We start from the raw sequence: 15,457 nt of genomic DNA on the forward strand, positions 1-15,457 counted from the left end.
GAGAGAGAGAGAGGGATTTAAAGAGACATTATGGAATCACAGATCTATGGCTGGTAATAATGAAAGGATTGTCAGACCCAGGACCCTACCTTACCTGAAATACGAGTGAGAAGGCTCTAACAGCAATGGAAAACGTGTTTGAGAGAAGGACTGTGAAAACGGAGATGGGTGTTTCTAACACGTATACAAGAGAGCAAGTCTTCATACAAACTGAGCGCCATCCTGGGGACTCTGCGTCCTCATCAAGCCGAGTTTCCACTTGCACCGCTTAACTTGGCCCTTGGCAAACACAGAGACGGAATGCATCCACCTTGCAGTAAATGCGCGGAGTAAATCAAGACACTCTTCAGCGGGCAACACTCTCCTCTGCACAGTGAAAGCCTTCAGCCTTCATAAAAAGTAACATTTTGCCTTACAACAGCCCCCATGCCAATTCTGCATGGAATCTACTTCACAACTAGCTAATTGCAAGTGATCATCTTTCACTGAATTGAAACTACTCTCACATTATTAAATGAATAAATAACTTATCTAAGCAGAAATATAAAGCACAACGGAATTACCAGGGACCTGGGACCAGATCAGAAAAATCAAGGGGACCTGAGTTTCACTATGTAAGAAAAAGGTCAAAAGTTTGGAAATTTCTGTAATTCTTTTGTGTTCCCTCTGAAGCGTCATCCCACGTTACAAACTACAGCATTCCCTACCAAGCTGTGAGAAGCCCAAAAAAGGGATCTGCTAAGTTATCAAGGACCTATCTGCTCAGGATTTTTCAGACCTCAGATCCCATTACCCGAGAAGCCCCCTCTTGCCAGTACCTGCCCAGCCCCTGTAAAGCAAAATAAACATAGATCACATGTTTCTGGAATGAAAGTTGGCTTTTCTTTTCAAATCTATAAGCATAAAACTGAATGGTGTTTTAAATGGCCAGGCTGATCAATTTATTTTTTCTCACACTCTTGGAAGCTCCAGGAAAATATATATCCTTTATATATTGATATATATATAAATATATATCAGATATATTATATATATATATTAGCCAGATGTAAATAGTTATTTATATTTATTTTCTTATTGCTGTACAAGTGTTAACATATGCTGTCATAGGACAGTCTATAAGGAAAATAACAGTACAGGTATTAACTGAACAAGAAATGTTCAATCAGAACTATAGTCTGTGACCGTTTCTGTCCTATGAAGCAACTGCCAAGTGTTTATAAATACTCTCTGAAATTGTATGCCCTCTGCACAAATTTAAAAAATTCTCTGCCAAAGTAGTGATTACCAGTTACTGTCCCAGTAGTAATCACGAGAGTTCTGGCAAATAAAACACCATCCTGACGCAAAAGGCAATTGTGTCAATGGGCAACCATCGTTTCTTAGGGTAAGGGTAGCAGTCATCAGCACAGCTCTCCAAAATGTGACATTTCAGCCTGGAGGTCTACGGTCCTTAGGAAGAAATAGAAAGTAAGATTTAGCAAGGACACAAACTACCCATTAGTGAAAGATATGAAGATTACGTAAGATATGAAGATATGAAAGATATGAAGATAACCTCTGGTCTGTCCCTGGTTTATTTTGCTTTTTATTTTGGTAAGGCTAAATGACCTTCCTCTGCAGGAAATAAATCTGTAAGGAGCTGAAAATCATAAGCAATTAGTGTACTGACCAACAAGAGAGTCCTCTCCAATTATGGCTGGGGAGGCGTCAAATGCAGGTAGAAATGTGTGTGTGAAAAGCAAGGTAAAGCAAAGCACAGACCGACTCGCACTACTGCGGGAGCACAGAAGTGAGTTTAGCTCTGTCCAAGGTTTCACGCTGCCTGGCTGTGACATAATAGTGTCAGCTCAATGAAAGATTTTATTTAGCACCAATTTTAACAAAATCCAATGTTTAACTTCTGACACAGTAGGGATTTGGAGGTCTTCCTCAAAACCTTAAAAGAAAGTAAACCAGGATTCAGCATGAGATGAAGGTGCTATTTCATCTTGTACGGTTCCCACCCTCACCCTAGGTAATAACTTATTTATTGGCAGAATAAAGACCTATAGCATTAGCTAAAGAGACCCAATTACAAGATTACACAGAGTCAGTGTTCATCTGTACACAATGGTTTGTGTGACTACAAAGGCCCATCCGTTTCAAATCTTTTCATCTCATACAAACTCTTTATTGCTTCACTAAAACTAAAACCTTCACACTGCACACACATGCACACCCATATACACCATGAGGGGGAAAAAAGCATTTATTTTTAACCACAGAGCTGCAATGAAATCAAATATCCTTTTTACACCAAAGGCATCACCTAGATTAGAAGATGCTTGCTGCTTTTCAAAGCAAGTCCAGTTACCCTAACAAATGTACATTTTCCCAGACACAGAATTCTAATTGTGTTTAATACAGTTTCATGTTGCATCAACGTACAAAATCAATACCATTTGTCCAGCACACAGGAAAAATGGAATCTATAAATGGCTCTTATTGAGTAATTAAACACCTATTATTGTCATGGGCAGTGAAACAATGAATATGATAAGATAAATTTTTGCAAGAAAATGCTGCAGTGATTAATACCTCCCTGCGTATTAAATAAAAATGACTGCCTTTTGTGCAGGACTGCTGGCAGAAGAACGGGGATGCGAGAAGTAGTTGCCAGTGCCACAATAACAGGCTAACCTTGAACTGAACTCCTTTCCTCAAGAAATTAAATGCTGTAGCAGGACTTTAAATCCCCCCACTTAGAGCTCATTTGTGTGCCGTGTAACCTGCAGTTCCTGAAAAGAACTCATTATCTTCAAAAGGAGAATCCTTTTATAATTTCTTTATGAATGTGTATATTGTTTCTACAAAAAAGTATTTCAATGTCCAAAAAGGATAAGAATATTAACAGTGTAAGCAAGGCAGAGAGACTTGTACCAATCAGACACGATTTCTACTTCCAGGAATTCAAGTGCAGAATGCAATCTGTTATGGAAAACTCGACATTAGATTGAGAACGAGGTTAGAGGAAAGGCATATTTAGAAACAGAGACTGGACTGATGCAAAAGCTCCTAGTTGTTCTGTTGCTGGGGTTCCTGTATCTTTCCGGGTCTCTGTCTCTCTCTGGCAGAAGCATGAAACCCCTCCCTCGAAAGACATCATCCCCTGCACACACACACACACACACACACACACACACACTCCCTCTCTCTCTCCCCACCATCCACCACATGGTTCCTCCATAACTTTGCATTTTTTTAACTTAAGAATGATGCACCAAGAACAACTACAAAGTACAAAAGATGAATGTATGGATGTGACACTTGTAAAGGGTAACCCTATTTCACAAGTGAGATGGGACAAAAAAGAAAGAAAAAAGGCCACTGAAGCAATAACTGCTCATTGAATTACCATTAAATTGTAAGATTTACAATCCAATGTACAGTAAGTGCATATCTAATGGAGTTTGTCCTCTAAAAGAATATAAAGTGAATCTCTGCAGCATAGATGTTTGTAGGTGATGTATGTATCTTTTAATATTTTCTAAAAACTGAAAACCAAATAAAGTTCGTAACACACAAAGACACAGCGATGCAACACCAGCAAAACCCCAAGGCAAACTTAGAAGCTTGCTTAATTTTACATGTACTTTATAGTAACCATTCTCATTTTCTATCAGATTAAATTCATTTCCCCAAATACAAAAGGCATGTAAGCAAATAAGGATAGCCATGCTCTGTCCTTCACACAGCATTAATACATGAACAGGTAAACTTTTTGAACCGTTAGTCAAATTTTAAAAAAAGGACTCCAAATGACTGGTTATCTGAGAGATTTTTTTTCTGAAGGCAAAAATAAGACTAAGAGTTTATTAGTGGTTTTGTGTCATTTAATAACGGCAAATACGTTCTTATGTTGACTAAGTGGAAAGCATTCAAATACGGTACTGAGGTAATCAAATATCAATAACACATTATGACTACGTTCATTTTTTAGTAACATGACCCATAGAAAGAAACTATTTTGGAGCAAAATTACATAAAATACTCTAATGTCTGAACAATCATTAAAAGCGAATCATCTCTCTGTGCTGCTGTCTAAAGTAAACAAATTCACAAAATAATGCCCCTTTTCTACCTCACGACAAATCCCTAAAAAAAAAATCTAGTCAAAGATTCATTCACATGGATAGTATTTTAGCAAATATTTAGCCGGCTTCTGAAAGGAAAATTGAAAAAAAGGTAGGTTAAGCAATATTAGTAGAGGATTTATTTATTTTATTGAGATAAATAGGTATCATTTTTAAGTAGTATTTCAGAAGTCACTGTCCTTGAATTAAATAAAATGTAAAACTATTACACCGATTTTGCAAACCTATGCTTTGCTCTTCTCACCTCTCCCACACGATCTGAATTTTATTTTAAAGGATTAACAAGTAACACATCTGATCAGCAATGATATCCTTGTTCTTTTAAACCTTGGTGAATCAAGTTCACGAAAGGTGAAGTAGTGGAATTATCAGTACAAGTGGCTATGTCATCACAGCCTTCAGAAAGGTGCTCTACAGAAATGCCTAAATAAACAGCAGCATAAAGAATTTTATATATGCGATATATACACACAGATCTCTATCACACACACACGCACACACACAGAGCCTGCCTCTGGTTATTAAAAATATAAAATAGATTCACTACTGTATAGAAACTAAAAGGCATTTGTAATCTCCTTTCACATTAATTTAAACGTCAATGCTAGTTTAAATGATGTATCATTTTCTGCCTCCCCCCCGCCTTTGCCAAGATATTTGAAAGATATCTTTAAAAATCAGTTGGTTAAAGCCCCTCTCTATGCTACAGTGAGCCGGAGAATTTCCAGCATCTGATGAAGACCAGTGGACCACCTGATACTTTTTCAGCAGGGTGATAAAATTAAAGGATGGCTTTGATTTGCTTGAAGGATTACTTCCTTTACTTAATTGTTTAAAGTGCACAGTATTAACACAAAGAGGGGGGAAGAAGAAAATTAAGAAGGTGACTGTAGAGCCTGAGCTAATTGCAAGCTGATTAGATTGTGCCATGCAAGAGCTCTCCCTCCGTTACATACCATCACAAGCTCTGGTCTTTTCCACCCCGCTGCTGCAGCAAACAAGCTGATTTGCTAACAAAGTGGTCAGCCTGGGCACTTGCACAGCGGCTCACGGGGTCCACAGACGGCTGCTCTCCATGCAGAGAATCTCAAGCTCCATTTTCCAATCTGATTACATGGCTCCTTGTTCCAGCAGCCTTAAACCTTCATGGCAGTTTACCAACATTTTCATCACTTTTTTCTTTTACAAAGCAAAAGAACTGATAAGCTCTCAGGTACCCAGGATTTCACAGTCAATGGCTGGCCGGCAGCCAGCATTCCCTGACCACACAACTGTTTCGGGCCACACTGCATAAAGCAGACAGGATTTACCAGACAGCACAGAACTATTAGAATGTTGCCGTGTGTACAAGTAAGCAGCATGTTTCTGTCCTTACAGCTGCCGACTATTGTATCTAATCACATCTAGGAAGCACAGACCCCTAGTAAGTGCCCTGCCCGCTCCCACCCCCATAAAAAAGAGGCAACGCACAGCAAAGCAATGACCAAATGCCCATGAATTCACTTACCCTATGCAATGTTCTCAGGAACTCTGACTGGTAAATGCAAAGCACTAACAACTGTTTTTAAAAGTCCTGGTCCAATGACCTAGACCAATTACCCCCAATTTCCATGAAAATGATCTGAATGACTTTTTATTAAAATCTTAAATTTTGTGGACAACAAAAAATATGTAATTAGCATCTTAAAAGTTTGTCAATTGCCTAGAACTTTAAAAAAGACAAACCAGATGAAGCACAAAATTTATCACCTGAAGCAACCTCATGAGAATTCATCTTACTACCCTGAATTCCCAGAAATCACATCATGCAGTTAGAGACTGTCAATGCAATAACAATCAGTTTGAAAGTTTAAAACAATGACTGCTACGGTATTTCAAGTACAACGCCTGTGTAACCTCTTCTCCTAAGTAATAGTTTTAAAATTCATTTTTCCCTACAGCCCACAGGCCTAAAATGCAAAATAAATGTGAGCCTAAACTGTGGATGTTACAGGGAGATCATGTCGATGTTCGTTCACTGTATGCTCGCTTCAACCTAAAACCAAAAGATAAATACAGAGCCTCCCTCTGCCATGGCCAATAACTTCCCAACAAAGATAACAAAAAGAAAAAATGGCTTTTAATGGCTGTGGCTATTCCTGGTTCATTTTTGCATCGTACTGATCTATAATAAAGGTTTGGGAGGAAAGGAGGGGATGAAGAGGAATCTCCAGTTATGGGAAAAATGTAGAACTCAGCTTGCACAATGCCTCAGTCCTCCAGCTCACCAGTGCGCTGACCCTCTGCATCTCGGAGTCATTAGTTGGAGTCTCAGCCCTGTCTCCAGGAGGGGGGATTTGAACTCACACACCGGAGTGGGGAGATCCAGGATTTTGAGCATGCCAGACAGAAGGGTCATTCCTCCTCGATGATGAGGAGGACGCTTGTCCCCTGCGGGAGGGAGAACTGGATGAGTGACTGTCCTAAGACTCAGGCAATGGACGTGATGCTGACTCAGGAATGGACTCTGACAGCCACCTTGCTTCATTCAGTCCAGCAGCTCTGAGTGCGAGTGGTTTTGGGGCAGCAGCATTGACAGGCACATGCAAAAGTTAGGGGAGAACTGCAGGGAGAGTAGGAAGGAATGAATGGACACGTTCCACCGCAGCTCCTTCTGAGTCGTGTGCATCCAAGAAACAAGCATTTTTCCTTCTGCAAGCTGATACTGCCCAACAGAAAAAAAGATGTGTTTCTGGATATGCATGTTTAGAACACCCACAACATTTTTGAATGGACTTTAAAAAGGGACATGCATTTTAAAAACAGATAGCCTAGGCATGGTAAATACCCACATTCACAATACTGCAAAACCCCATAAACTCCCAGAAGTACACACACACACCCATATATGTATATCCATGTGGGTGGTACTCAGCATAAATGACTGTCAACTTAAAATGCCATTCTCTAATTTATATGCAAATTCTACCTCTGGTAAAATAAAAACATATTTTAAGCAGCTTAGAGTGCCAACACATTATTCCCATGAATGATTCCTAGTAAACTATTTATGCCAACTGTGGGTTGGTGTGTTTTTTTAATGATTTATTGGATGGTGAACGAAACCACTTAAACTATAGTTGTCTGTATGAATCAGTAATTTTCATGTTTCTAATTAAAATGTAAACAGCGTAATGAAGACATCAAGTTTTTAGGCAAATGTCTCTTTCTGTGCCACTTGGGGTATGGTAATTACTAGAGCAGATCTATGGATGCTCCAGAATCCTCTACAAGTCCAGATTAAAAGCATTACTGCTAAACCTGGCTTTCTACACGAGGGAAGAGTGTACTCTAACCCCTTCCCAGTTTGCTTACAGATGCACATTGGCACTACCTTTAAAACCTGGTTGTTAAAAAGAAAAATCAAAATGGAAAATAACAACTGAAGCAATTTATATTTAAAATGTTGATTATAAAACATTTACTGGCAATCAAAATGCTGGAACTAGATCTATCTGGATTTGATTCCCTGCCATTAGCTTCTTGAAAAAAAAAGAAAGAAAGAAAGAAAGAAAAGAAATGAAAACAACAACCAGTATCTACCCTGAATTTCCAGAACCTAAATCTGGGTCAAGGGGTAAAGGGATAAACTAATTTCAGATTCAAGGACAATGTTAATTTTCAGGGTTTATTTTGTTTAAACGAACAGTTTAAATGAAACAAGTTCACAACATACAAATCAGCAAAATTTAAAGTACATAATCCCTGGAATAAAAATATGTCATTTTCTCCTTTCATATTCAAGCATGTAAAAGTGCCTTTGATATGAAGCTGTAATCTGTTTTCCTTTTTATTTCAGCATCTATTTCTCTGTGAAATTCGTCAAAATTTATCCTAAAGCAAATGACCTCTTGCACGTGCTGAAGAAAGACATCACCTCTTCTGCCTACAACTGTTAATTGAACTTCTCTCGGAAGCCAATTTTTCCAGGTTAACCAGCAAGCTCGCTTCACATATTTACTACCCAGCACTTGAACACTGCTTTTTAAAAATATGACAACCCGGCAGCACCCCTCCCTGCACGCCCCTTGGAACTGTTGTAGCCACACTTGCAGCTGAGTAGTTACAGCTGAAATCTGCAGTGGTATGAAAAGTCTAAAATGCATGATAAAAGGGGGATTCTCCTTCCCCCATTCCACCCCGACCTCTGGACTCAAAGTCCACAGACAGACTGATATGGCCCATTTTCATATTATTTTTACATAAATGCTAGACAAGCATGTTGCTAAGGTTGGCTGTGGAATCGAAAATGGATAAGAAATGTGAGTGTGCACAGGGTGACGTGAGGCAGAGAAAGAGAGCAATTTTTGCACTGTTATGTTTTATTACTAAAGTAATGCAGACAAATAAATGTATATCCACCACCCTAGGGTCAGAGGGAATGTTTAATCTAAAAGCGTTTTCTACCACTTTTCCATCTGAAACACGTATCAGCTCTTCCCCCCCCTCTTTGGACCTACAGACATAGTATTTTGGGGTGGGGGAAGGGTGAGACATGGAGAAAGGGAGGATTTGAAAGAGGCATATTTTGGTGATGTTTAATTTTTTTTAACACCTCTGGGGGTTTTCCAAGGGAAAGAAAGCTGATTAAACAAGGCCAAGTGTTTTGCCGGCTTAAGGGTGATATCATAGTTGTGTTCAATATCAGGAGTGTTGCCAGTACAGGCATCGTTTCTATTCGCTTTGTGGCAGAAAGGTAAACACTGGATTGCACTGTGGATTAAAACAATAAGAAATGCTGTTCCTCTCAGGCTTTCAAGGCCATGTTAATCGGGTGTAATTTTTAATGAACAGTAGCTGCTTGGTACTCATTCAAGACATTTCATTAGAAGGTTATTCATTTAAAAATCAACGTTTCAACCATATCAAGCTGTAACCTTTCTTGAAATGTAAATGAATGGTTTAAATGAGAAGATTAATAAAGAAGGGATGTTCCAATTCCAAGCATGGCATGCTATGTATTTTTAAATTTGTCTATGCCAGATGCTGTCAGTCAGAACAAAAAACTGTCCAAGCAGACAATCTGTGCGTCTGAATGTTGATCATGTTGGAAAGTACGGGGGGAGGAGGGGAGTGTGTCAAGGATTCATGGTCCTTCATCTTTGCAGTAGAGCAAACACGTCTCTCAGTATAGCGACAGACAGCTGCTTCCACTTTCTAATGTGCCCTAACTTAGATCACTGAAAGAATTGTCAGCACTCAGAGAAACACACAAAGATAACACAGCCAGCTGCCATGGAGGGGAAAACAGCACAGCTCAGAAGAAATGGGATTTGTTCCATTTGCATGATGCTGCCTCCCTTGGGCCCCTTTCTTTCAAATCTAAAGCACAAAAGACAACACTTAACATATTTGCTTAAAGATGACAACCTCATGTTGATTTCATTTGGATGTAACAGTGTCAGGATTACAGATATAAGAATATATTATATCTGTAACAGAGACTGACAAATGTACCCATCAGTGGAACTGTCTGATTCATCTGCTTATACAGCCATTTTACCATCCCAAGGGTGCCATCTAAGTAGTAACTTTAGAAGACTGAAGGTCTAATTTTATTACACCACATTTCAACCTACTAAACAATATTATTTCTAAAATAGATCATTTTTATTGGAAGTCTCCCTGATGAAAAATCCAGTAGACACCAGAGAATTTATGAACTGTATGGGTCCTTTGAACTCAATATACTGCCCATTTTAAACAACTTCTCCTGCTGTACGGCAAAATCCCAGTATCAAATAAGTGAAAGTTAGAATATGTATGTTTTAAGTATCTCGGTATATTGATATAGTAAACAGATCGAGAGACAGCGAGAGAGTGATTGATTATATGGACAACTATAAAATCAGGCCTTACCTGGTCTGTTTGAATACATTCTTTGTAACCACTTCCTTCTGTCTATTCCATTATGTCTGCCCTCCATACAGCACCCATACTTCAATATCAACTCCATGAATAATCATCGCCTGTCAATATCTTTTAGACATATACTCAATCTGACTTCCAGTGAGGGTATGCTTTAGGCAGAGGATGATGTAAGAGAAGGACTTAGAGCGGCACTGGCCAGCCACCGGTCATTGTAATACTTAGGAAATCATGATTCTTATCCGAAGCTTACATACTTTTACACGTCTTCATTCTGCGTGACTGTGGATTTTGACTTTATTTTTTAAGCAAATAAATGGATATAAGATGACGTGATTGGTTTATTTGAATCTATATTACTCTGATCTACTAGACTGGAATTCTGGGGGCAAGAAGAGAGTCACAAGGAGCAGGGAGGGAGGACACAGCCATTCTCTTCACACACGCAGGACAGACACATGCACTATCACCCACATAAATGCCTGGGCACATTCAGCCCCACAGCCCAGCAAACTGACTTCCCATAATGAAATGCTGGCTCCCTATGCTCCTGCTTTGTCCAAAGGCAGCTCTACTGCATGTTGCTATTTACTGGCAACAGTATAATTCACTCATTTGGTCTTGTTTTATAAAATAGAGTTAACTGCTATATGTGAAATTTCTGCACAGCAGATGGTTACCAATCATTATTTTCCATTTGTTTAGTTTCTAGTAAGAACAAGAAAAACCGGAGTAGTGAGGCGAAGAAAACTAGCAGCCTGCATGATAACCCAACCAGTGCCAGAAGATACATTTAAAAATCACTTTTATCTCTAAATATAATTTTGAGGGATGAGGGAGGTTGGTCTCCCCATCCCCATCCATAAAGGAAAATGCCATTTGAATAATTTATTTTATTTCTTAGTATAACATCCTCTTGGGTTTAGCCACTACATATATTTTTAAGTGATCAAAGTTTCTAGGAGCAACTTATTATAACCATTAATGTTTGTCATCACCCAAGCTGAAATCACTTTCTTTACCTCTAAGTGGCCCAGTCGTCCAGCAGAAAATGGGAAATAGGAGCCATTTGAGGACAAGTACACATGCACAGAAAATTAAGCTGTAAATATCTGGACCAGGTTATTACTGGAATCTGGAAACATCTGGGGCTACAGAACAAGCCGAGCCCCATTTCCACAATGTCCAGGTAATTGCTTAAATGATTTATACCTTACTGTTTCTATTAAAAAATGTCTTTAAAGAGAAACATTTGTAAGCTTGGTTCTGCAATAAAAACTAGTATCTGATTTCACTTGTACAAAATGTTGTGAAAGATGCCCCATTCTCTCAAGGACGTGTGCATGACTGAACTGACTCTTGGACAAAGACTGAGCGCTAAAAGGAGGCAGGGCCGCTCACTCCAAGAAAACCACCTTATCAGAAAAGCAAATTTTCAGTGGCTAATATTTGTGATTACTTTTTTATTCTAATCCAAACAATTCACTTAAAAATTTCTCTTCATGCACATATGACAAATATATTCAAGCCACTGTAGAGTCAACAATACCTTAATATCCATTTTTAATTTTAGTTTTAACTAACTTCTTGTAAGCAAGGTTTACTGATCTCGAACTAAAGGCTATGCCAAACCTATCTCTAAGGAACAAATAAGTTCCAGCTCTTGGCCCACCTCCTGGGCCGCTTAGTTAAGAATCTGGAGCAAATTTAAATTGGCTCACTTTGACCGCATCTGATTAGAGCTGCCACCCGTCCATCCCGGAGGAAAGAGCTACCCACGCTGTCACCTGTTTCACGGGTTGCTCTACCAAACACACAAAAAGTGCACACACACAGTTGTATTCCCTTGAATACACCTTGAATAATTGGAAGTTTCATTTCAGATTTTAAGCCAAGAGGACACATAAACATCCTATTCTTTAAGAATTGCCACATCTAGACCTAACAAGAATTTTAATTGCTGAAAGCTGTCAACTATGCTTATGAGGGGCAAGGAAATAAAACAGGGGGCAAGAAAATAAACCTTTGACCAATGACTTTTAACCAGCACTCCTACTGTGTGGCCACCAACTTACATCACTAGTCTCTCCAAGCAATCACTCCCCTTCCTCTCTGAGAGAACTAAAGGAAAAAATGGCTGACATTTTACGTGGGAAGAATCTGTATACAGACCCTCAACTGAGCTTAATACCGCACAAATGTCTCATCATGAGCCAGGTAGAATGTTAAACCCATGTCTTTTAAATCTTTCCTTGTTGTAGTTATATTGTCGGCAAGTCACCATCACAAGGTTTTACAATTTATAGTCATTACTCCCAACTTCATGGATTGTAATTTATGTTTACACAAGTTTAACTTGCTTGAAGTTTATTAATGGTTTCCAGGAAAACACGAGAAGAGTAGATTTAACAAAGGAACTAAATAGATTGTTGTAGTCAAACTATAAAAATGCTTCTGTTACTTTTAACGTAAAGCTTCACAACCTTTATTATTGTACCTACAATGTACTATCCTTCTTTACTACTAGAACTCTTTGACGAAGATACAGTGTTTGCCTGTAACTAACTAAGCAAAACGTGTCCACTGTAGCCTACTTGGTGGCATATCCTTGTAATAATCCAGGTTCAACTGTCAGCACAGTAGATATTTTCTTCTGTGTAATGGGAGATCAATCTGGATTTCAAAATGAAATGGTAAGATAGTATCTAGAAGTTTTCAAATCTGAATAGCCCAAACTGGAAGAAAACTACTGAGTTTTCATTAATAGCTATCAGTTTCCTTAGTAAAATTGTGTTTTTAAAAGAATGACAACAGAGCTTTTTTTTTCTTCTGACATCTGTCATGCAGCCTTATGAACAAGTGCTGCTCTCTGGTACATCTATCGTTATGTTCAAATACACAAATATAACATAGAAACCTTGTAAAATACTGTTGACTAACTCATTACAATTTCAACATTTGGTCAAATTGAATTTCCCTTGGAAAATTTTGTAATGCTATTTGTTGTAACACTAGTGACAGGTTTGAAAAAGAAACTGACCCTTCCACAAGCACACAAACCAAACTGGTAATGCAATTGAACCATTAGAAGACAGGGTCATTGGGTGTAACCCCAACTAAATTGTTTACTGCCCAGTATTTAGTACAAAATAAATTAATAGTGTCAGACTCTAAATATAGAACAAAAATATGCCAGTTAAAATGTAACCACAAATATTCACAAACTACAGAGTCAACAGAAGTTATCATATCGACTGCAGATCAGCTAGTTTGCATCTCACATCCTATGACTATAAGCACCATCACGTTGCCAGGGAAATCTGTTCTGTGTGCTGCCCGGTACACAGCTGTACACCACCTACTTACTGGAGAAAGAACAAAATAGAAAGGCAGGCCTTATGAGGCACTGATTTCCTATGTTCAACCAAAAGCTAAATAACCAACTGTCAATCAACCCTATGTTGGTAGGAAGTTGATTTCAACTTCTCATCCAATATTTTATGATTCTAAACTGTCTAATGTTTATGGCAGAAAACACAAAAAGGAAAAAATTTAAATATGGAGAACTTAGTGATTTCAAGCCATTTGTTACTATCTATAATCAAAATAGACTATAGATTTTTGTTTTTTATTTTTTCAAATATATCATTGTAATGTTCTGTCTTCATAAAATAGTCTAAATGCTCCTATCCAAAGATACAAAAAATAGAATAAGTGACTATAAACTCTTTTTTTTTTCAGGTACATAATCATGAAACTATTTTTCAAGGTTATAAAGTCTGTTGGTAATTAAATTACTGAGAATATAGAAATTTCATTTTTAAATAAAACATGCAATTTTAATATAATTGTTCCTTAAATATTTTTAAAAGCATCTTCCCACTTCTTAAAACTAAGATTAATAAAAATATTAACCAAAGAAAGTCTCCTAATTTTTATCAGTTCAACTCACCAAACATTTACTGAACACCTATTATGGGTCTCGCACTGTATAGAAAAGGAGATTAAAATTTTTTTAAAATGAATTCAATGTGATCTGCTCTCAGACAGTTTATAATTTCATAAATGAGAGATGCAAATGCCCAGCAATCTATAGTAGAAGAAAAATTATGGCAAAGTATTGAAAGGAGATTTTTTACGTGCTCAGGGAACATCAAGAAATGGATCCTGATCGGGGGTGCTCAGGGAAGTTGACATAGATGCTGGGACACTGGAGGCAGCTACCAGAGTCGTGGGAGCGTGTCCACAGGTGGAGAAGAGCATTCCAGCGGGGAAGGAGAAGATGAACAAAGACTAGCGACGGGTACAATAGAAAACACGTGGAATTGCTTTTAGTTTGATAAAGATCCAACTTCATACTGATCTATGTAGATGGATTAGATGATGATATAGATATAGATATAGATATAGATATAGATATAGATATAGATATAGATATAGATAGATAGACGTGGATCTGAAGTTCCTAACTCCACTACCACTTAAGTTCATGTGCTTATCACTCAATTTATATCACTTACCGGAAAAAAGCATTGGCTGAGTAATACTCATCAACTCTCAAGATACAAGAATTGCTGACACATTGCCTAGAACCAATTAGTAAGCATATTTAATCAACGCTGACCATCCCTCTGAAGGGTTTAACAAAGTGACAAATCATCCTTGAGCTTCCTTCATTGTTACCAAGACAAATTCTGGAATTTTTAAAGCAGACACAAAAGATCTTTTCCATCAGCCACTGGTCACTAGCAAGATTGCAAGTTACTCAAGCTCACTAGTCCATGACCAAACTGTCAAGAATTATATAAAACTGGAAAAAAGTCTTACTGGTCACGTGATCAACTTGCCTTGCATAAAAAAGTGAACTGAAGCTCAGAGAGGTAGAGTGACTTACCAGAAGTCACTAACGTGACAGACTGCTGACTTCTACTTTCGTCACCAGTGCCAGTTTCCTGAGTCACTCCTGCAGCAGGGCGGCCATGCTCTCAAGATACTTCAAAAACTGTTGTTGAATCTTAGCCAGATAACGAACTATCTCTAGTCCATCTCATTTGTACATTCAATTCTGAACAGATAAGTACTCTTTATGATGTCAAACCAGGAAGAATGACTTTATTTTAAAGAGCCAAAATGTTTAAGATCTCATGTATAAATTTTTAGTTCAGAGTAGTTCTCAATCCCAATGTACATCAGAATCACTGGGGGAGCTTGAGAGAACCTGTTCATCCCCCAAACTGCCATTTAACTGGTCTGAGACTGGGCTAGACAAGTTGCGTTGTTTTGGTTGTTAAGATACAAGCTACCTTTTACAGAGTAGATATATAAAATTTACCTTTGCTCAAATCAAATCCAATTATACATCTATCCACTTTAATGACTTGAACTCCTTATAATTTCCCAAAAGCCTTCAAAAT

The 15,457-nt window shown here is 38.1% G+C and overlaps 1 protein-coding gene across 3 annotated transcripts in view; it reads right to left on the reverse strand.

Moving 5' to 3' along the window:
• FIGN (fidgetin, microtubule severing factor) overlaps positions 1-15,457 on the reverse strand; it is a 118,584-nt gene that overhangs the window by 90,586 nt on the left and 12,541 nt on the right. The gene's annotated exons all lie outside the window — the stretch shown is intronic.

The sequence above is a fragment of the Desmodus rotundus genome, chromosome 2 (assembly GCF_022682495.2).
Source record: "Desmodus rotundus isolate HL8 chromosome 2, HLdesRot8A.1, whole genome shotgun sequence".
Taxonomy (NCBI): domain Eukaryota; kingdom Metazoa; phylum Chordata; class Mammalia; order Chiroptera; family Phyllostomidae; genus Desmodus; species Desmodus rotundus.